Raw genomic sequence first — 21854 nt, forward strand, 5'->3', positions numbered from 1 at the left:
GAAATAAATACTTCTTTGCTATTATCTCTGATACATGAAGCAATTAAGATTGTTCAGTATTCTGCAAGACAAGCAAAAATGAAGACGTTCCTCTCTTCCCCCAACCCCTTCCATGTTCTGCAAGTGGTTTCACTTGGAGACCGTGTGTTTCTGGAAGTTTCCTGACTTCTTGCATGTTAGGCCACCAAAATTTAAATCCAGAGGTTTAGAGGCAACTGCGTACGTGATCTTGTAAACGTTGTCTAGTATGGGGTGATCCGACCAGGCCATTTGAAGATGGAGGATGTTTACACCTTCTCGCGGCGCGTGGTTTGTGGATATCCTCCCTCAGGCGGTAGGGCATGGACGGCTTCCCCGGCGGGGAGCACAGGGCTGAGTGAAGCTCCAGCGCTTGGCCTCGGTGGCCTGGTCAGGGCCATCAGCCTCACTGAATCCCAAATAAAGCACTGCTCCTCATATATTGTTATTTTTTATTTTTTTATTAGTAAATGGAGCTCCATGAAAATGGTCCCCAGCACGGCCTGTGCAGGAGGCCGCAGAGGCTGGAGCACTGCCATCACCTGCAGAGGCACTGCCAAGCATTGTCCCCGCCCCATCCCTGACGCCGACCTGTCCCCTGCCAGCCTCTTCCCAGTGTGCAGGGTCCAGCCCCTGCCAGAAATGGTCCCCAAAAGCCACTTGGACCTGGGGGGCAGTCTGGGAGGAGAAAGAGCAGCGAGCAGTGTAGGTGCGAGCTGTGCAGTGTCCTTGGGCTTCAAGTCCCTGGTGTCTTGTATTTACTGCCGTAGGTGTAGCCTGAGGGCTTTTAGCCTTCGGTGGGACACACCACCTCCTCCAGTGCTGCTGTCTCACTGCCATCTGGCTAATCCTCCTCCTTTCGCTAGCTGTGTTTTCTGAGCACCAACCAACCAAGTAACCATAGGCCCAGGGGGATCAAGCTGGATACAGGCTGGGCTATGGTGTTTTCAGCTTTAAATCTCCTACTTCATGTGTCTGTTCACGAGGAGATGCAGACCCCAGGAAACCTGTTACCCTGCTTGGGGATGCTAATTCCACCGTTTAGGACAGAGGGAAACTAACCTTAGCGTCCACGCGTTTTACCGTAGTGCTCTCCCTCAGAGCAGCCTTTTCTTACTTCTCTTTCTAGCATAGTCTTTAGCCCACTTGGAGATGTATGTCTGTTCTCAGAAAAGAGCTGCAACATGTGGTCTCTGTCTCAGGCATTTTAGCATGAAGAGGATGCTGCTGCTTGGCAGGCTCTCAGGACAGGATCATTTCACCCTCCCAGAACCACCTTACCAAAAGGCTCCGTTGGATGCAGTGTCCAGGAACATAACTCACAAATCCAAAGTTTCCTTTACGATAGTTTAAAAATTTCATTCTGTTGTAGGCAATTAGGTCTGTTCAGAACAAGCATACGATGTGCCTGGTCTTCTGTGCATCATTTCCCTGTGGCTTATATCAGTAGGTTGCTGTTATCATTGGATCACTCTTTTGGTTGCAAGCTCTCTCTCTGTAGCAGAATGAAGATGTACTAATAATATCACTGCGTAATACAACAGGTGAAACGGTTCCTCCTAAGCAGAAATCATTTTAGGATTTAGATTTAATTGAATCGATTTGAGAACAAGTTTTTAAATCCCTTGCTTATTTTAGTTAGTTCCCAGTGATTAGGTTTATTTGCCCTCCAGTAACCTCTCCTGTTTCTTTGTCTCTAGTGATTATTTTTGTTTTTCCTCGTTTCTTTAGCCCTGCGTGCATGGTGGTCAGTTTGCTGTCTGACATGAGTTACTTGGATTCTAAGCAAGAAGAAGGGAAAATTAATTTGTAGTTGCATACTTGTCATTTTGATTTTATACAAATACATATGCAGGATTGTGCCAGACAATTCATACATATACCTAATATTCCATAAGCTTATGGTTTAATGCAGGATGGTCTTCTGTATCATTTAACTCAGAAAAGTGGGAATGAAAATTGACTTAGTGGTATAATGATTACATTCATTTTAGACTAGAACTCTGTTTTTTCCACAGGGTCTTAAGGAACGGTGTGAATTTTTCCAAACAATAAAAGAACATACTGATATAGATAGATAGATAGATGTTTCAGTTCCCATGTTCAGGCATTATTTAACAGTCTCGCTTCAGCTTGATAGTTGTTCCAGCAATGTCAATATGGCTTGGTATGGGGAGAGTTTTTAGGCTGTGCATGAAAAAGTACTGTCAAAAAGTTGCATTTTCTCAGTAATGTCCTCTTTTCAAGACAGCATCTTGCGGGAGCGTTCCCACAACACACAGTAGCTCCTGCTTAGCATCTGTAGAGCTTTGCATTGGTCTCTGATGGGCACGCATCTTGGAGGCGAAAGGACATTGCTTTAACTTCAAGCAGTCCTGCAGTCAAGCAGGACACTTCTGTGTAAGCACCAAAGTCACATTAAGGCAGCACAAAAGCTAGCTCGTTTAGTGTTGAAAGGCTCAGCGGTCTGCTTGTCTGTGTTGGTAGCCTCTCTGCTCGAGAAGAAAGTCATTTGGGAGTTTGACTATTATTATTATTGTTTTCAGTCTGTCTTGACGTGTTGTTGGAATGTAGCTCAGACGGTTACAGTGTTATGACAAGCTGACTAAAATTAGTACCATATTTTACATTGTTTTAGAGAGTGACCTCCCCTCACTTGGGAAATATTAAGAAGCTCATCTTATTTCCCAGCATCTCTTTATAAATGTATGTTAATTTACTCTAGCTTGGACTGAATTTATAACACGGGAAATGAAGTCAGATTTAGAAGATTTAAAAGAGCTGGTTCTTGAACTTTAGAAGTTCCTCTTAAGTAGTCTAGACAGTTCTGAATGTCTCCTTTTTTTCCCCTTCTTCTTTATTTATTTATTTTTAAATTTCTTCTTGTTTTCCTTTCTGGAATACCTGAACCAGATAAAGGAGATTTCCAGTATTACTTATCTGGAAATTTTTCTGTGCATTCCATGATACTTTAACTAGAAAGATCACCAAAGAAAACACAGACCTAAACCTGTTTCTTTCCTTTTACATTGTTAATCCGATTATTTAAATATGATCTTAAGACAACCAATAATCAGATGGAGTATACAAATTCTCTTTGTTGAATTTTTTGAATTGCACTGCATTTCTCAATCACAAATCTGGCATGTGAAGGAAGGACCACTGGGCTTGCTCCACAGCAGTTGCCTTCCACATTCCTCTGCTTGGATGGATGGATGGTGTTTGCAACCTTGTATCCTGAGCCCTCTTCTCTAGTGACTTGCTAAGACGAATTTGCAAGATGTTCTTTATTTTCTGTTTATTTTTTTTTCTTTTATTTAGAAATGACAAGCACCAAAGTAGAACTTAGTCTAACATCTAGTGTATTATATCAAAGGAATTACCTGTGGGTTTGAATCTCTTGAACAGTGGTGAGGGAAGTGCTTGTATTCATCACTGAATTGCTTCTCTCAGAGCTTTGGTCAAAAATATTTGGGAGCAAGTTAGTAGATTTTTCTTTATAAAACCACAGTTTTATTCATTTATTTCTAAAACTGAGGGACCTGGTATCTTCTCTAGCCAGTGACCTGAACAGCAACTTTTATCAGTTAAAGAGAAAAATGCTTGTGATGCACTCTTTGGATAATTGCAGTTTTCTCTAACAAGGTTGACATAGTTGAGATGGGAGCTGCTTGGAGATTTTTCCCACAGCAGTCAGAGCCTTTGGACCTGAATCATCTTGGTGTACTGATGTGCTTTCTGAGATAAAAAGGTGGGTGTCCTGCAGGGCTTTCAGGGGTCCTGAGGGCTGCTGCAAACCTCAGCTGTCTTTTTGATGTCCGTGCCTCTAGCAGCAGCTTGTACCCGTATTTGTAAGTTTCTGAGCACTCAGAAACCTGTCTCTGATGGACAAAAAGGTGAACTCTTGTTGCATTTAAGTCAGGCAACTTTAGCTGTGGTCTTCATGCAGAGTGTTCAGTGGAGAGCTGACATCTCCATCCAGCTGGATTAGCAGCTTTTTGAACATAGACAACCTTCACCTTTAGTAGCAGATGGGTGATTATTGCCTTAGGGTACCTTTTGCATTGCATTTTGTAAATTTTTGGGGGTGGGAGGACCTGTTAGGCACAGCCCGAGCCTGCTGGTGTCTTGCTGTGCCCATCGCTCTGTTGATACCGGAGGGCATCCCCCGGGCCGGCCCGTGTGGTGCCACACATCCGTTCTAGCTCCGGGGGCTTCTCTGACTACTTCAGGTGACTGGACTTCTTAGCGTTTTGACTCTTTCTCATGTTCTCAAACTAAAATTTCCCAGCTTTCAGGGCTCTTACTTTTCCCATCTTTCAGGAATCCAGATTAGAGGCAAGTGAGAAGTGGTGGTTATAGGCTGTGGACCCGGTCCCAGCTGAAGCTTGGGCAGTAATCTCATTTTGTCAAAAGAAAACAAAAGCTGTGCTCTCCTCAGCAGACAGCAAAATGGCTGACCTGAGCAAATCTGCTCATTAGGTCTGTAACTTGCTTCATCTCCCTCCCATGCAATTACTCGCAGAGAGAAAAACTCCCATCACATATTTTCACTCGCACCATCCAAGCTTGAGGACTTAGTCTAGAAAGATTAAACTTGCGTTCTGTGCTTGCTGCCAAGACACTGCGTTTTTTTCTCTCCACTGGAGAATAAATTAATTCCCTTTTGCTGAGCGAGAATGGAAAGCTATTTGTTACTAAGGGAAAGAAAGCGCCAAATCTTTCGCCTTCCACCTCGTACACGTGGGCACGTGAACTGGACCAGCCCTGCTTTTGACCCTCTGTCCCCCCTTTTCCAGGGATGTTTAGTGTACATCAGCACCAGAATTAGCAGGTTTCTGAAGCCAGGTGTGACAGAAATGGCGTGAATTTAAATACCTTTTAATTTATAGTCAGTCATGCTTTTTTTCTGGCGTTTGCATGGGAACAGTGATGAGGAGACTGTCAGGTGTACTGGAAGACGTGGTCTCGCAGCTCCCCTCGTTTTTTAGTGGGGTATGAGCAAAAAGCTGTTCCTGATGTCCTTGAAAAATCCCTCCGTGAATGCCTAGCGTTTTGTGATGAGTTGGTGTTTCTCCAGCAGTCTTTGAAGCTGCTGTTTTCCTGAACTTACCAGAATTACCAACCAAAGCTTTATATTCAAATATTTAAAAGATCGTAATTGCTTTAATTAAAAAAAAGCATGCACACACCTGTACTTGATTTATATTACAAATACCTGTATTATCAGGTTGTATTTGCCAGAGTAAATACCTGAAAGGTTTTAAGAAACTCATTACACTGGAGCTCATGGACTGAGCTGGCCTGTTTCTCAGGTTTCACAAGGTTTTGTCCTATCTTTGTGTGTGTATGCATGTTTATATGGGTGTATGTGTGTCCTTGCATCTACCCTACCAATAAGCAACTCGTGCGAAGAGCTGCAATCACCCTTGCTCAGGACAAGTACGCATTGCCATATTTTCAAGAATTATTGCAAACGCTGTTAAAATTGTCTCGATTCGCAAGTTTGCTCACGCATAGATGGGCTGAGTCTCGCTCCCGATGCAAACTAAAGCAACGTGAATGAGCTTTGCTGCACGTGAGAGCCCGGCCTGGAGTAATCACCCCTTTGTGCCTAGGAGCATACATTCCGCTAAATAATGTCACACACAGCAAAGCGAGAATTGCTGTCATGAAAAAGGGGGCCACAGATAATGATCTGCTACCTTGAAATCTTCCTTTTTATTTTTTTTTTCTCCCCTCTGTGGATTTATATTGTTTGCTTTTGCTCCCACTTAAAAATTTATGTTGAAAGGAAATACAAGGTAGGGGCTGGTATTTTTTTAACCTGCTCTGTAAGGGATTTTGTGCACACTTTACTGAAAATTATCTCATTACCTGCATGGTTTAGTATATATTTCTACAGCTGTATGTAACGCTGCTTCAAAACACGTTGTGTGGGCAGTTTCAGCTCATGTCCCTGTATCAGCTGGGGTCTGAGTGAAGCTACCCCTGTTCCTTGCAGCCAAAGGCAAGGCAGAAATTCCTGCTAAAGCTAAATTTCAGGAAATCTCAGGAATTCGGAAGTTCAGTTTCACTGAGAACTAAGTAATGTAAATCAATTAAAGGGAAATAATGTATTCCCAGAGCAGTACTATAGTCCAATTGTATGTGCCTTAAACATGGAAAAATCGTGAAAAAGACCCTAAGTAACAAGCCCCAGAGGTGAGGGAAGGCAGTGGGAAGGTGGGACACTCCCTTCTTCTCACCTTTGTCCAAGGAGTGGAGCTGTTTCAGCATTTCCGACCGGAGTGACAGAGGGTGTCACTGGCCTGGTGGTGGGTGGGAAGATAGACGTGCAAAATCTGGAAGGAGCTTTCGGTTTTCAGTGCAAAAAGCCATCTCTGTTTGAAAGTGGTCTTCTGAAGGAGTCGAGCAAACAATGCTATCATAATGCATCTTCTCTTTCTTCGCGTGCAGTTGTCACTAGAGATTTGTAACTCTTTTCTTGGTTCATTGTTCCCTGGCTAGTGTGTACTCTCCATTCAGTAGTGCCAGAATTAAGATGAAGCCTGCCTGTTTCAATAAGGCTGCTTTGTTGTCAAAATGGCAGTACTTGTATAGAAATTGGATTGACTCCAACAGAGCTTGCACGATACACTGCAAAACTATTGTCATATGATCCTTTTTATTACTAAGAAAAAGCCTGTTCTCAAAAAAAGACAGAATGGTCCTTTTTTTTTTTCTGTTTTGTTAGGAAAAAAAATCACCAGAAAATTCTTTCTATGAATAATTAGCTGCAAATTTGAAAAACATGCCTGGTGATTGAGTATAATAAAGAGGTTGGATTAAGTGAAGTGACATTAATGTAGAAATATGAGGGAGCTATATCTACTTCATTTTATGTAGCAGCAGCCCCGATTGATCAAGTCACAAGTGTAAGCGAGCACGCACTGTTCAGCGAGAAGGGATGGAAGACAATTGCCTTCATGAAGAGGAAGGGAGAGACATTAGAGGCATGCAAAATGCCATTGTGGTTTCTGAAAATTAAGTTCCTCTTGCCTACCTGCCTTTCGTCAAGACATGGAGAAGGGATGGCTTGCTCTAAATGAGGGTGAGAGGGAGAGCATCCCTTGGTACTCTGTGCTCACCTAGCACTTAGTACCACCAGGCCCTCAGCCAGGCCAGGCAGAAGGCAGGATGTATCCTTATGATAAAGAAATTAGCTGCTAATGTCTGCTAGTGCTAATAATGGAAATTGCTGTTTTAACTCAAAGTATTTTATTTGCTAAGAATTATTTCCTACATGCTGGAAAAAAAAAATCATGCGTTAAGAGAGGACTTCTTATCAACTAAGGTCCAGGTGTTGTATTTGAAAAGAGAGTTCTCCTTCTTTTATTATTTTTTCTTCCATTCGTGTGCAAAAAATAGGCAAAGACATTTTATGATAATTATTGATACTAATCGTTAACCAAGAAATGTTATTAAAAGAATTGTGTGTTACCGCTGGGGTAATGTAAGGAGAAATTGCCTTAGGTCTAGATGAATTTTGTAAATGTGTCTTTTTCCTTTTTTTTATTAGTGCACTTTTTTCTTCATATGCAAGAAGAAGTCTCCTTTTGTGATGCTTTGTGACGTTTAAATCTTTCTTCTTTGGCTTGTGTTTTGCAGTAATGTGATAATATTTGTATAGGTTTTGCTAGCTACGAATTGTAATTGAGTTCCTAGCACATACAGACTGGAATTAATAGCTTTTAAAGCTGGAGGGACCCATTATGCTCATTGTCTGACGTCTGTGTGAATACAGGACATTGAATTTCATCTAATAATTCTTGCATCAAGCACATAAATTCTGGCTGGGCTTGAGGATACTTTAAAGGCATCCAGTCCTGATTTAAAGACTTCAGATGATAAAGCTCTTGGAAGTTTTTGCAGTGGCTAATTACCCTCGTTTTTTTTTTTTTGGTAAGGAGTTTGATACTGCTTCTCCACTCTGAATTTGTCAAGCCACTGTCTTTTTAATTTTCATATGCTAACTTCAGCTGATGTCTGCTATCAGAGAGCTTTGCTTCATGAAGGTGCATATGACCAAGTCACCTCTCAGGTTTCTCTTAGGTAATCTGAATAAATTGGACTCCTATCTTCCCTAGCCTGTTATGTGTGGTGGGTTTTTTTCCCCTATTACGGACATCCCAATCTTTTTTTGAAACTTCTCCCCCCTTCCTTCCCAGGCTGGCAAAAGTTATCTGGACACCAAGACTGACACCAAGCTCCAGTCTTGGGTCTTACCAAGGGTGGTGAAATTTCTAATGATGGTCATATATCACAAGCAGAAGTTAAATTGAAATTTGTAGTTACTGTTGGATAAACCAACCTGTTTGCTGTGAGCTACAGAACTCAGTACTGCTGGTAACTTATTTATCTTCTGTTGTAATAATTTGTATGTATAAATTAAGTGTATTTACAATATCCAGGCAGGACTTACAGAAATAAGTAAGTTACTGAACAGAGACATTAAGCATAAATATATTGCTGAACAGAGGAACTTCAAAACCATCTCAGATGTTCATTCGGATGCACACAGCCCTTTGGTCTGCAGATTTAGCGATGAGGCTTGGAGTTGCCCCACAGAAGTGCAGAGGGCAGTTCTTGATTCCCTGTCTCCCAGCCTTCAGCCATCGCAGGCTGGGCACCAAGTGTGGACACTTCATTGTACGTGAGTCTCTTGATCCACTGCTACACCAGTAGTATCCGTATTTTAACAGGGGTAGTCCACGAAAATTCATTTTTATTAGAAATTTTCTTTCAATAATAGATTTTGTAGTGACCATCAAGATTTTTTTTTTTAATTGAATTTGCTTTGTGGATTTTTGTTTGTGTGGCATTGTAGTTGAATATGTTTCTTACGTCAGAGTTCCAGAATCTCCACTTCTCCCTCAAGCCTTCTCTTCTGGGAAGGACAGATTTCTTTACCTGCACTTCAGATACGCTAAGCGTTTAAGTGTTTTAAGTGCTAAGTGTTCTAAGTTCTAAGTGGGAATAATGTGGAACTTCCATTCCTTTCTCTGTGTTCGTGATCCACTTCCCCGCTCTGCTGTGTATGTGCTGGAGAATTCAGCCTTTTCCTTTATTCCAGGTTGGTCACTGCATTTGTAAAGGACTGACTCTTTCCAAAATGGCCTCAAACATACACCACACCAACCATTTTCCTGGTGAGAAGGTTGGTACCTAGTGGTGCTTTGTAGATACAGGAATTGCAGCCCTTCTCGACCCACTGGGTCAACTTCCAGAGGAGTGCAGAGGAGACGTGGAAAGGGAAGAGGAGCCCAGACGGGCTATCAGCACTCGAGACCTGCTGTTTGGGTCATTTCTGGCTTCTGCATCGTGAAGGTTAGCCGTAGTCAAGAAAGTGCTTCCATCCACTAATGGTTACAGTGCCGTCAGTCGTGTCCCCACAAAGTAAAGGTATATTCATTCGCTGGCAGCCCACTGGAAGCTCTGTGACCATTTTGGGTTGCTTCTGCCTTAATCCAAATCCACAGCTTTCCAAGTACGTGGCACGGGGCAGGTTACTGTGGGTCACTTGGCAGCGTACAGGTTGAGTGAGGCTCCCACGTGGCACTTGTGAAGGGGATGGGAGCGTAACAGGTAAGCTGAGTAAATGGATTAGCTGTAAGCAGTCCTATTGTTGGCACCGCCTGAAGATGGATTGTGAACCAAGCGGTCACGTCTTGTGAGCGATACTCTTTCATCCTCTGGTTACAGAGGAGTATCACAAATAGAGTGGCCTACATCGCAGTGATTCCTGGAGGAGAGAGGCAACTTGGAGCAAAGCGTTCAAACGTCATACCGTTTCCGAGAAGGAGGGGAGGGGGAGTGGGGAAGGGGCATTAAGCCAAGCGTGTCTCTGTCCATCTCTGTCTGAGTGCTTGAGATGCTATGGACAAATGATTCCTTTGAGGCACGCAGCAGTCTTCCTTTGGACCTTCGTGGAGTAGCTTTTACCTTTAACTATTTTTAGAGGTTGGCTGCTGTTGGCTTCAGGGGGAGACAGACGAGGAAGGTCGCTTAAGAGGGCGCCTTTGCGTTTTATTAACAGGACTGGTTGGGAGGGGTAACCGCTGTCAAAAGAACCATTGTGTGCTTCTTCAACGTTAGCGTTTTTAGAGAAAGTGCCAGTCTGCCAACAAAAATCACAGTTTATTCCTACGCTCCCTGTCTGGGAAGGATACCCAACCTTACCCTCTTTGCCCAAAATGTGAGGGAACGTGGCTCCCGGCACCAGCTGGGCCACCGCTGATGGTGCCCCATGGCTTCTCTGGAGGGTGAGCTTCCTGATCTGCAGCTTTGGGGCTTGCTTTTCGTGGTGTGGTTTGTGCTTTGCTTCTGGTGTCTGCCCCCAGAGCTCCTGGAAGCGCTGAGGAAGGTTTGCGACGTTGCAAGTGTTTGACCGGGTGACTCGCTGCGATCAAAGGAACTCGGGAGGCTTTGGGATGGATGTTTATGCGTGTGTTTATTACCTGCTATTGTCTCTCGTATTATCTAAGATCACTGTAACTGAAAGAGCTCAGGCAATACACAGTTGCCCCTGTGATTTTCCTTTTTGTGCTCCTTGCGCTCTGGAGGGATGGGCAGTCTGCTGTCCGCCTTCCTTCAGGGGTATGCAGGGTCCTCAGGAGCAGCCTCCAGCCCCTCAGCTCCTCCAGGCACTGTCCCTAAAATGCAGGCACCCAACTAAAAGACAGTCGGCAAGGGGAGTGAGGGTCCTCCACATCCTGGTTTAGGTCTTTGCTGACTTAAGTTGTGCTGTCGAGGAAACTCTCTCCACTCCCAGTCTTTCCCCTTCTGGCACTTTGGCACCCAAGGTCCCAAGGAGTGATCTCTTTAGGTGAGAAGACTTTCCCAGTCCCAGCATCAGGTGGGCTTTCCACCTGGGCATAAATAAACCTCTTCAGGCAGGCTGCATAGGACTGCAAATACACAGAGCTCCTGGGCAATTCCCAACCCTAGCCCCACTCTCTTTCTTTCTTTTTTCCCTTTTCCTTTTTTCATTTTATTAAGCTAATGTGTTTTTGAGATGAGAGCAGGTCTTTGATGAAGATGAAGACATTTTTATTGTGCTCATGAAAGCCCCATGTAAGGTAAATGACTGCCATGCAAACCGCACAGTTTAAGAGTCCTGCTTGTTTCTGCGATAGGGAGTTGTGTGAATTAACACCTCTTTATCACCTAGAAACCATCTTTTGCTATCTGCAGGCAAAAAGATTCCAGGAAATAGAATAAAAATCTGGGTGCTTTGTATGTGAAAGCTAAGACTGCTCAGAGGGCACGCTGAGCACTGAAGGCTGGCAGTGACAGCTTCCCTCTGGGACCTGTCCTTGCCCCACCGCAGCCCCTGTCCTGAAAGGCACAGACTTCTCTGAGTCAGCTGTGGGAGCTGGGGCAAAGAGTGCATCCCCAAAACGTGCACGTTCGGGATCAGCCCGTCCTCTCCTCTGTCTCACCCACGGTTTGTGCCCATTGTTAGAGACTCCAGAGCCGTCCGGGTCTGTGTCAGATTTGTTTCCACACGTAAGTGGAACAAATTTTGCAATTTCTTCAAGTGCATGTCTATCTTTTGATGTTTCTCCCCCTGAGTAATAGGATTGCAAGTCACAGCGGTGGTGCAAGCCAAGTTAACAGATCCCTTTTCGGACATCGGTCTGCACAGGGCCCGGCGTGGCGGGTGATGGGCAGCGGGGCACGCGCGTGTGCTCTCGGAGGCCGTGTCCGGCACGGCGCTCGCTGAGGAACACTTACATAAATGTTCTCTGAAGAAACTCACTGGCAACATGGAAAAGGAAAAGGTCGTCCTTCCTTTTGACAGAGGCAATGAGGCTTTGATTTGTACGAAGCTGCACGTGCGTAAAAACACTGGTGTGAGCTGGCAGCAGGGGCTGTTGATGGTTTCAGGCCCAGCAAAGGCCCGGAGGTTCGCTCTCCCAGCGCTCCAGCCAGGCCCGGAGAAGCAGCAGCAGAAGCTCCTAACGCACTGCTGTTCAATTAAAACGTCCGGCTATTTAATTTTCACCACTGAAAGCCGACACAAAAGGCTTCCGCGTTTTTAAACGGGGAGTATTATTGAAAATATTTTAGGATGTCAGGATGTCGTGTGCTGTGATGCACCTGTGTTGGGAGCAGATTAACTGCTCAAATTGCTGAGTTAAATAAGATCCACCTGCAGGTACCGAGCTCCTTCAGCAGCTCACATTCATGAAGCTCTCTCTGTTGGTGAAAGGGAGATTGAAACAGGCCAGGTCTCTTTTAATCTGGTTGTTAGGACAGAGATTTTAGGATGAGAGAGAACCACGTATCCATTTATCCAGAGCTGCCCATGTCAGGTCAGAGCCCCTTGGAAGTACGGCACGTTTTTTAGGAAGACATTGACTTTAAACAATTGGTCTAATAGGATTACTGATTTTCTGATGCGTTTGATTTTAAATCTTTGTAAATCTCCACATGGCTCATTTCACCCTCAAAATCATTTTTTTTTCCATGTGAAATATCGCACACTTACACTGAACAGAATTCATATTAACATGGCATGGAAATAATGTAATTTGAGTAGGTCCAATTTTCATTTGATTTTTTTTAAAGGAGTTATATTAATGCAGATCTTAGAATACCGTACAACGCTGCCTGCAAATACAGGCATGAAATTACCGTGATGCTTAACTGCCTGCAATTCACCAGCCAGGCTGAAGAGCTTTCTCAGTGCATTGCAATAGGTCAAAGGAACTACTTCAGCTGCATTCTTCCACTGCCATTTGTGTGATTGCACATTGCTGCTACCATAGGAATGTTGAAGTGGTATTTCACATAATTTTGCTCCTTTGGCAGTTCTTCACAGAGGACTTTGTGAAGCTGCAATGATCCATTTGAACTCCACTTCAGGCATTTAACGTGTCAAAGAGTGGGTATGTGCCATCAGTTTTGGCCTCATTTTATGTGAAGAATTGATGAATTTCGCTTCAGGAATGTTAATAAACCCATTTGAGTTCAGGTACGAACTCCTTACATAACTGCCTTTTATAGAGGGAATGAATCCGCATAACCCTTGCCTGTCCCTCCTCGCTTCTGTAATTTCTTTCGCTCCCTGCAGCCCTGCTCGTCGCTTACTCCACTGAGAGGATTCCATAATCTAGATTATGGCCCAAGGCAAGACCTACATAAGCATATGGTGCACGTTGCACGTTGCATTATCTGAAGTCATGAGGGTGTGATTAATGGGCTTAGAGTTTTAATTTGGCCTGCCTTACTCTTATGTCTCTCCTAAGTGAGGTTGCAAAGCCTGACAAGTGACTGCTGGATGCGCACACACAGTGTTGAGGTGACACTCATCTCCTTGGGCAGCTGCTGGAGGTAAACCTGTGGTGAGGGCAGGAGGGAGTATTGGCTTCAGACTGGCCAACGTGCTCCAGATCCTATTTTTTCAGATCTTAGTGTCTCAAGGCAGCTGGGTCTCTGCCTCCTGAGCTGCGGTGCAGAGGGCAGGTGGTCTAACTGGTGGGTCACATCTCATGGTGGCAGTTCCCATTGAGGTGCAGCTCAGCCACGTGGGGCAGCCTACATGCTGCATGGATGCAGGAGGGAGCTGCTCCAAGCATGCTTCCTCTGGTGGGGTTCGTCAGATGTGCATGTGCACGTATGAGCTCTATAGACCAAGGAATAAAATCCTCCCTGTACTGTCAGCGCTGCTAAGCCAGAAGTCCAGTCTGCCTGGCCAATTCATCATTCGGAAGTTGAAGGTTGTACCTTCTTCGTGAAATTTAGTGCATAAAATGATTTGTTAACATAATACATGGCTGTCCAGGAAAAATATGGTAGGAGGCTGTTCTGCACAAATAACGAGATGCAGTGGCTGGCCAGGCAGCTCAGTGCTGGAGGGTCAGGGGCTGTCTGCATTGCTGTGCTGTCTGGCGCAGTGGGAGAGGATGAGTACATGAAAACAGCTGGTGTAGGGGCTTCTGTATCTCCACTAAATTCAAACTTCACATGTTATTCCACGTTAGATTTACTCCAGTGATGGGTGCTGGTGGGGCACTGCACCTCCTACTGCTGCCCCATCTACTGCAAGGAAGATGGGTTGAGCTCTCCAGGTAACAACTGGTTTATTACAGCTGAATGCCCTCCAAATATTTCCTAACCGTTGGGGTTCTTGCAATTGTTGCATGTGTGATACGATGGGAAGTGGGGATCCTGCACTGTATTCATCTTTTCTGTTGTCATCTTTGCCTCTTTCGCGACAAAACACACATTTCATTCATAAAATAATTTTGAATGGATAGCCCTAAGTATGGGGCATGCTTGTCAAGAGATCAGCTTGCTTGTCAGCCATATTATCTAGATAATATTTCAACTGCAAAAGAAAGAGTTGTGTTTGCTTGTAGTAACACATCTTAGAAAGGAAGAAAGCTTGTTTCAGGCCAGCTTGCTTAAGGTAGTGAAATTAGCTTTAGAGATACAGAAGTTGAAGTTGTATCTGTTTTATCCATGGTGCAGTGTTCAAACAAACTAAATTAGAAGCATTGTTTATGGGCTGATAGTCAGAATTCTAAGTTTTTATTTATCTTGGAAAGATCTAATGGTTTGTTTTTAGTAAAAACAATTCTGCTAATTTTTATGTTAGGCAGCCAAATGTTGTTGGCTTAGCTATCTATGTCCTCATAACTGCTGTTTTTAATTTTTGGATTTGGAACAAAAACAGCATCCTATGTTAAATGCAAAACTTTTCTCAGCAGGTTGAGACAAAAAAGAAAGCGACTGTTTCACAGACTATATGTGCTTAGCAGCTGAGTTTTCTGATTCCATGGTTACAATAACAACCCCCCCCCCCCAACTTGCATATAGCCAGTTTGTGATTTTATTGTTGAAGTCGGATGGCCTTTCCTAAAACGAGCTTTAATGGACAAGCAAGAAAGAATGTATTCCTGTACTTGTGCAACTGAAGTTTATGAAATATGATTGGAAAAATACACAGAATAATTGGGCACATCCTGTACTTCGTGAATCACCAGGCTAGTGCAATAAACATTGCTGCATTCAGGAATTTAGATCTATACCCCGCTTTGCCAAGAACACTGGGAATTGCTTGGGATCATGGATGATCTACAGCGCAGGCTACCTGAACCATACTCTGTGCAAGGGTTTTCTTCTCTGCCTATTTTGTGTTCTGAGGTAATTGCAGGTTTCATGACACAGGCATTAGTCCAAGGCTGTGACACCTCACATCTGCTTACACTAACAGGGTGGAACCTAGGAAACAAAACAGGAGCTGTGGCTGGACCTGTGTATACATTGTTATGATAAAGAAGAAAGGGTCCTGAGCACCAAAGTAAATGTCCTGAACAACATATTTCTTCAGAAAAACAGCCTTTTGTCTTCAAAAGTGAAAACAAAAGCTACGAGCATTTGATAGCTCCAGTATTGTTTGCCAGCTAACAGGGATAAACTTGTGGACATGTTTAAGAAATTACTAAATTTCCAGAAAACAGGCTGTTATTTAAGGGACATGAAAACCATTTTGAAGCCAGAAACAAACACAATGTCAAAATCTGCTCCTGAATACACACGTGGCTCTCACAAAATCTGAGGGCGCAGCACATGCACAGACTTAATGGGATCTTGATGGAAACCATCCAGGGCTGGAGTCTGGCTCCTGGTGAAATGAGGACTGCTGTCTGGCTAGGGCTGACGTTCAGGTCTCAAGCTGACCGATGGGGATGTTTTCCTCCTTCAAGGAAATCTGCGGGTAGTAGTTAAACAGAAGGACGGGGTGGCTTGTGTGCAAGGCTCCTGCACGCAACGTTGGGCTTTTTCCATCTTCTTTGCATTGCTGGTACCATTGAACCGAAAGGGAGAATGTGAGCGTTCTATCAAAGACAATAGTAGTGTCATCAAGTGTCTGCAAGGATGGAGTCACAGGTCTCTCAGGGACCAGGGAACACCTAGGAAACAAGAGCCAAGAAAGCTGGAATAGGTCGGAAAAGTCTTAGTAGCCCTTCGCTAGGAAATTTGGAGAGATGCTTCTGCTCAGAGTAGCGGGACAGACAGCAAGAAATTGCATCACTGACATTTTTGAAAAGAAAAATTTTCGGAAGTTGAACTTCAAAAGCATTGCCTTTTTTTGTGGAAGAGGTAGCCTCTCTTGGGGGAGGAGAGATGGATTCAACCAGCAGAAGGTGCACGTGGATCTTCTCGCCCTCCCGGCTAAAAGCAGTAATAGTGCAGAATGTTCTGGGGGAGGCAAAATCAATTTTCTGCACTTCAACGCAGATGCAGCAGCACTGGCCATGCAGTAAGTGGCTCAATCTATGGTGATCTTTTTAATGATGAAACTATTATGTGCTACATCTCCCATTCAGGCGTTTTGTTTTCTAATTCTCTACCCCTGATTCCCAGAAACATGAGTAATGAGGCTTTTAGCAGGGAGGTGGAAATGCTCCCTGAGACGTGCCACCAGGATAGGACATGCTGCTGGTTCATGCTGTGGGTAGTATTAGGGATATGGGGGCTTAATTGGCTTGAACTTTTGCTCACCCCTAAAATTAAATCCAAAGCGTTTTTATCAAGTTCAGATAAGGTCCCTCCCTGTATTTGACTACCAGCAGAGCTCTGTCCTACTGTGGAAGTCCTGGTGTTGTCTCTGCTCCTGCTCAGGGTTTCAGTGGGAATGGCAGCACATTTTGGATGGAATAGCTGAACCCTCGCCTACAAGACGCAGCGGGCTCAGGTGGTAAGGGAAGGCAGTTTGTTACTCCAAGAGCTGCCTTTCCCTCATCAAGTAGATTTGCATCAGGCAATTGCATGAATCAGATCTTGATCTTCATTATCATAAAATACAGTAAGGAAAATCCCTTTCTGAGCGTCTTCCTAAAGCATACAGATCCAGATATAAAGCACTGCTCTGTGCCCAGCGAATGGGACTTGTATGTATTTTATTAATGTAAGTGTAATGTAATTATTCTCTTGTCCATCTGGCAGGTGGTGTTTTCATTAAGAAGTGAATAATCTAAGCTATAGGCTCTGTAAAGGGGGATGAGTATGGAGGAGATTCAGGTCATCTGCAGTGGGACCATAAATAGAAGCTAACAAGGGAGTCCTTTCTGTCCTTGCCTACAAAACCCGAAAATCTGTTGCTTTTATTTTTCCTTTAGCAGACTGCTCACAAGCTTAGAAGCTAGTCTGTTAATGAAATCTTTTCACCATCATGCAGTTTAACTCCTCATTTCTGGTAGTGGCTGGAGGCACAGTGTGAAAAAATAGGTGTTATATAAGAGAACGAAAATTAAGTCCTTATATAAACCACTATGCATAGGAAGATAAGATTAAAATCACATTTCTGGAGGTGCCCAGCACGTCTCAGGGTGTAAGTACCGTTTGAAAAAGAAATATGGATTACTTAAAGCTTTTTATTAATGTAGAAGGTCTTGATTTAAAAAAAAAAAAAGCTAAAACAAAATCATGCAGAAAATGAACAACAGGCCTGAACCGTCCTACAGAAAGTTTTGAGAAGTGTGTGCAGAGCCTACACTTCCCAAACAAAATCTGATTGCTCTGTGACCTTCTGTGTGGCATCGTCTGTTTCCGGACAAAGTTTTCAGATGTCCACATGGAAGCGAGAGCAATTTCCTCTTTCCATGTCCTAGCAAGACTTTTCTTGGCACAAGTGACAGCACAAGGCCTACTTTGAGTCCTGCCCTGGAAAGATATAAATATCCTGGCACCGTCCCAGGAACGTTCAAGCAAGGATTAGGTTTTATTTTTTATCTGGTAGCATTCAGGGAAACCTATCAGGGTGACCAGACTGGGAGGGGCGTTCACTTGGTAAAGCCTGTAAGTCTAGAAGAAAACTGAGCTTTTTTTTTTTTTTTTTTTTTTTTTGATTCTATCATTTTAAATTTAGGAGGGACGCTAAAATGATGACACTGGGCATCGTTTCCTCATGTATGCTGTGGGTATTGACAGGCAGAAGGTTAGAGATTGTGTTGCTGCTGTGTAAAGGAACAGATTTCCATTCAGACAGGCTTGTTATTTCCCAGAGGAGCCTGCTTATTTTTCTTCCTGGTAAAGCTCAGGTCAACTGACATCCACGTTCAGTGGCTGTTCAGATGTGGTGGAGCGTGGAGGATGCTGCTCTGCCCCATGCCTCATCTTCCTGACTTCCAGCAAAGCACCCGCGTGGATGCTCGTCCTGGCAGAGCCGTCCCGCAAGTGATGGAAACCACAATCAAACCTGAGCAGCAGCCCCTTGAAAACCACTCTCGAGGCTGGGTGCCAAACAACGTAGCGTTGTCTGGAGTTGCTGATGTAATTCCTTCCAGTTAAGGATGCTGCTGAGCCTCTTTCTTTTGTAGGTACTGAGAATATTCGAAAGGAGATATTTAACTACTGCACAAGCTGCTCGGTGCAGGGAGCAATGGAAGCTGGAATAATAAATGGAGCATCCTACACAGATGTCGAGCGAGAGCTTTGCAGGGCTGTAAAAAGCATGGGTGACCCTGTGCCAGACATGCTCTTTCCTCTCTATTTGAAGATGTTATTTATACCCCAGACTTCCCCAGGTGCTATCTGAAGAGAACGACTGTGCAGATCGGTCTTTATCCTAAGCCTTCTTTGATATACTTTGCTTAGGAGGGTTCTTCAGTTTTTGCCAGAGTCGGTGATCTAAATGTTTCAACAGTTTTATTGTTTCAAACAAGAATCAGCTTCTCTGACTGTATCAAGCCTCAGTCATTTGTATGTATGTGTGAAGGTCAGTGGGCTTGTCAGATACCCTATCGTAAATCCTGTCACTAAATCAATTTCTTTTAATTAAAAAAATGTGCTGCTCTTCAGAAGAAGTGCCTCCTTTCATGTAGACAAAACCCATTATATCCCAGTGAAAATACAACGCCCATGAGCTCTCTGCTATTCTCAAGTTGGCTGTTTGTTGCAGCAGGTTGAGTTTGTGTTTTTAAAATCTTGGTGGTCGGAAGGGGCTACACTTTTCCCTGCTCTGAAGGAAATGGTCCCTGCGATGCCAACATCACCTAGCTTTGCAAGGTCAAATACGGAAAAAGCCAACAGCAGGAAACAGGCAGCCAAGCCAACAGGTGAGAGACGTCCAAGCCCTTTCCATGATCCCCCTGCCACATTTGCACCAGCACCACACGGAAGTCTGACACAACAGCTAAGAGCAAGCCAGGATTTCTCATTCGTTTAGTAATTCCCTTGGGGTTATACTCTTAGATTACTTAATGACTTAGTGTATACCCTGTCTGGAAGATAAGCAGGCATAATTCATTGCAGGCAGGTCATTCATCCTTTGAGATAACCAGCAACTACATGCCATAGGGAGCAGGGAGATAAAGATACTATACATCAGCAGCAGTAGTTCAAGGTTTCAACCTCTCCGCCTCCTTCTGTGACCCAGAAGTCATTTGCAGTTGATTATTCAGCCATTTGCTCTCTTTAGAGAGAAACACACTGGCAGCACTCGGTAGAAGTGAATGCATTTTCCGTTCTGCCCGTGCCTTTCAACATAGCCGTAGCAGATCTGTACCTGGAAGTGTGCATCCTTGTGTAGCTTACGGGCTTTACGGCTGCATTTAGTGCCGGTTTTGAAAAGTTATTGTAAATTGATCTCAGTGTTTCTGGTGTTACTTAAGTGGTGACAGTTGCTCATCTACTGCTTGCAGTGCTGAAAGGGGGAGAGAGCGGGAGGTGTGTCGCTGGTGAGTGTGCAAAGTCTGTGCTCGTAGCAGTGTGTAGCCATGCACATGCTTGCACCTTGCTAATTTCCAGTTTCAGTCCAAGAGAAGCTTTTAGGGGTCCAGTTTGTGTCTTGGCAATATATATGTGTCAAACTGAGGCACAAAGATAGAAAGGGTACATATTACATAGTACGTAGTATTACTTGGTTTTCCTGTAAAAATAAAATTATTTTCAGCGTCAGCATTTACATTTTAAAATTGAACAAGTTGCATTACAACATGCTGCTCCTAAGTCAGCAAATATTAGGATCAAACGTCCAACGTGACCTCTCTCTAGTTAATATTCCCTCCTCCAAAAATCTGCAGTGTGTAATCAGAAATCAACATCTTGAGATACCCTGCGTTGCAAAGATAACGATTGACTCAGCAGGTATTTTGTGATGACTAACTCTGAGCAAAAAGATTTTTCTCTTCCCTACACACACAGCAGAAGAAATAAAAAATACAAGGCTTTTGATATGGACATATGATGGCCGTGGTGTGATTCACACCATGTGATGTTGCTTTATTTGAGGAGGAGGGGAAGGAGAGAAAGAGTCTATTTTTGTTTGTTTGTTTTCTAATTACTTGAGCTGTTTTTTCTTTGACTCAGCAACTGCAAACAGTACGTACTGTACTACTGTAACTAGCAGTCAGGACTGGGAAGTCGAACGATGGTGATGATAAAAGTAAATATCCTGCATCCTCAGAAGGGACTAGGAGGAGATGGAAGAATTAGTCTCGTTACGGCTTTGTGTGGTGTTAAGGTCCCTTTCTGCATCAGTGCTGTTCTGTAGGTAATTTTCAGAACTGTATTTCTCAAGTGAAGTGCTACAAACAAACAAGAAATCAGAACAGTTCAATTTTCTCAAAATATTCTCCATTTATGAAACCTACCTGTTTAGATGAAGAAAATATTTACCTTGCACAAGAAAACACTCTGCAAAGAAAATGTGTCTTGTTTACTTCAGTAGTGCTTATGACTTATTTGGAGAGTGTCTTAAGAAAGGAGTGGAGAGTGAATGTCGTTTGATTGACATGAAATACCCCAAACCTTATGAAGCTTGCTTGTCAGCCTGCATGCTACACGTCAATACTTCTGCTCTTTATGGCACTACTTCGCTTGGTTGTCTTATTCAAAACAGTGCGAATTCTAGCTTCCAAGGCAAGCCCATACTACTTCTAAAGGTGCTAAGTAGCATTCGTGTTTTCACATAGAGAAACAAACTTGTAATGGATTGCAAAGGATTCTCTCTGCAGAGCCCCAAGAAGAATTTGCAGCCCGGTGACTGCTTTGTGCAAGAAGGGGTGCCCACTACTACGCTTGGTGTGTTAGCATGTTTCGCTAATCTGCTTCATTTATGCAAGACGTTCACGTGTCAGGTAATGTTTAATACCAGGTTTTCTGGCGCTGTGGGGGAAGAGCCCCGCTTTAGCCAGAGTCATTCACTGGGGTTAGCTGGGTGTGCATTTTAAGCAGGATGTCCAGACAGAAGAGTTGGTGTTGGCAGTCACTGGGGAGCAGATTCCAGAGACTTTCTCTATGGAAGAGTCACAGCCCTTCAATAACTGGGCATCGAAAAATGCTTACTACTGTATCTCACAGGCTAGAAGCCCCACAAACCGTGTTCCTCCACTTTCTCATGTGCTCTTCTGAGAAGTTGCAAGCGATGAGGAGGTTTTGTGGGAAGACAGTGGGGGTGGATGGGCTTCCCACCCAGCTTCTTGCATGGGCAACAGCTCCCATCAGCTTCTTCCCAGAGGCTGTGACAGTTTTTGAATGCTTTATTCTATACTCTTGCTTCCAGTGCTCATCACAGTACTAGAAAACTTGAATGTGTCCTCTTGCAGCCTTTAATTATGTGATAAAAGCCATGTCTATTTTAAAGCCTATTCTTTTTCTGGACAGTGTGACCTGTGGATGGCATTCTCTTGTAAAGGAATAGGACTTCATGTTTGCTTGTGCTGTCTTTGCCCTATTCTCTACCATACTTTTTTTCACTTCAGAATGGCTCTCTGTGATTGTAATTGCAGTAAGTACATTTGATAATACAGAAGTGACCTATTTTGAGCACAGTTCAGCTG

At 43.8% G+C, this 21854-nt stretch overlaps 1 protein-coding gene across 2 annotated transcripts in view; it reads left to right on the forward strand.

Moving 5' to 3' along the window:
* Positions 1-21854, forward strand: part of FOXO3 (forkhead box O3) — a 91362-nt gene that overhangs the window by 26985 nt on the left and 42523 nt on the right. The window contains exon 1 of one of the 2 annotated variants that reach the window (XM_083831876.1): positions 1-21854. This exon is cut by the window's left edge and continues 22752 nt beyond it; it is cut by the window's right edge and continues 20631 nt beyond it. The exons of the other annotated variant lie outside the window; for it this stretch is intronic. The gene's annotated coding sequence lies outside the window, so the exon portion shown is untranslated. 2 annotated transcript variants of the gene reach the window in all.

Source organism: Anser anser, assembly GCF_964211835.1.
Source record: "Anser anser genome assembly, chromosome: 3".
NCBI classification, from domain to species: Eukaryota; Metazoa; Chordata; class Aves; order Anseriformes; family Anatidae; genus Anser; species Anser anser.